The sequence below is a fragment of the Pundamilia nyererei genome, unplaced genomic scaffold (genome assembly GCF_000239375.1).
Source record: "Pundamilia nyererei isolate P.nyererei 1_Seehausen unplaced genomic scaffold, PunNye1.0 scaffold00065, whole genome shotgun sequence".
Lineage (NCBI taxonomy): Eukaryota > Metazoa > Chordata > Actinopteri > Cichliformes > Cichlidae > Pundamilia > Pundamilia nyererei.
In genome coordinates, this window is record NW_005187466.1 from 28282 (window position 1) to 30431 (window position 2150).

Consider the following 2150-nt stretch of genomic DNA (forward strand, 5'->3'; position numbering starts at 1 on the left):
CAGACTCACAGTGGAGAGTTGGAAACTACACCAAGATTGAGCTGTCAGGTATGCTGGACACTTTTGTGTAAGATAATACAATGTACAGCTTTTAAGCCATGTGTTCGTTTTATGTTGGTTCAGTTGTCTGAAGAGTGAATAAGTAAAACTAAAACTGTCAATATGATGTTCACACTCAGCACAAAAAATAGCGGCACAAGAAATAGAACTACCGAGAGCCTCACTTACCACAAGTGGTCTGAGACCACAAAACATTTTTGTCCTTCTAAGCAGTCATATTCTAACGTACACTGTACAGTCAATATTTGCATTTGTAATAAAACTTAGTCATAACAAACCCATAAGTGGCTTATCCCATGTAGATTTTGTTGAAATCTGAGCACTTTGCATATTTAATCAAGTCCTTAAAAATTTTGTCTTCATACTATAAAAGTTTTCAGACTAAAAAGCCGCTGATGTAAATAACAGGATTGCATTTTTCATACTTTTTAATTTGTCTTTTTCCAATTTTAAACTCTCATAACAGCCAAATTAATATTTTTTGAGTAGAAATTGATTTTTTTAAACTCTCTGTGCCACGAACTCAAGCCAGAATGTATTTTTAGAACATGCTTTTTAATGACGACCTGAGCATTAATATCACGGGAATATGGAATATATATCAATATACATAATTTCAATATAAGAAAATATCAATAATAAATTTCTACCAATTTAATGTCTATGTCATACAAAGTATATGTCAAGTATTTGTACCTTGAGTGTTTTACCTGCTTCAGGTAAAACATTAAATAAAGAAAACTTCTGAGAAAAAAAGTCCATTTTGGGTAAACTTTTAAGGGTAATATCATTGTGTAGACATCACTGCATGATGACATGTAATCTTGGCATCAACACTAGTCTCTGCTACAATATCAGGAAAATAACTTCTTAAAAGGACATTTTAAACACGAAATCTAAACACAAACGGTAAGAACATTTGTGTTTGGTCAATTATCTCTTTGTTTTAACAATGTTCATATTGGGCCACATTTGTAAGAGAGCAGCAGGCTTGAGTATGTGGTTTGTGTCAATGGAAAAATTGCCAAATCTTCTCTGCCAATACCAATCAGCTTATTCTGCTACTGACTCATGTTTTGTTTTGACTCTTGTCTGTTACCCCAAGTGCTGATAACCACGTCACTGATTACTTCTTGCCTGATTGGCAGCACCTGTGAGCATAGACCCTGCAACAGCATTCATTAGTACCATGTTTGTCTGATCTGGATAGGGCCTGTGCCACAGGGCAACTTCAAGCTGGTGTTCTGCTCTACCTCCTGGCTGTAGCTCAGGTTCGATCTTTGGCTGATCTATGGCTGCATGCCAAATATCCTTGGGCAAGATACTAAACCCCAAATTGCTCGCCGATGCATGCACTGGAGTGTGAATATGTGTTTAGAAAAGGGTTATAGAATAATCACTCTATTTACCAAGTTGCAGCATTATCTGGAGTAAGCCCTAGGACCATCTCAAAATTGAAGACCAAGTTTCATATTATGTCAGAGGGATTTCAGAGATCCCAAAAAGAGCATACTACCTCATGTTGTCAACATTTAGAAACTGTAGGCAGTCTTTTACTGATTTGCATTCAACGTTTGCAGGGCAATATGGCCGACACCTCCTTACCCAGACAATATGGAACAGACTGCACACAGCCACTCTCTCGTCTCATAGTGCTGTTTGCACTGATGGCAGCAAAATGTGCACTCATTCTTGAACATGTGGAGGAACACTATGTTCAGCAATGACTGCGGATTCTGATTTCGGAAGTCGGATCATAGGATTAAGTTATGGAGAAGATATAGAGAACGTTACAGTAATTCTTGCACCCTTAGGGTAACAGGTTTTGGTTGAGGCATGTGATGGTGTGGACAGACAATGCTATGCCTTGTTTTAACTAACGACATATTAAAGACAGAAAATAATTTAAACAAAACAAATGTAATACATTCTTTTTTAAAACAATTTTTTTTTTACTAATTTAAAGTGAAAGTTTTGGAAGCAAAAAAAAAGTTAAAAACTTAAGGGTTGAGTTCCATATTTTCACTTTTTAATCAGTAAGTCATATCTGATGAAATGCTTTCTTTTACTAGACATTGTGTAAAAAAAAA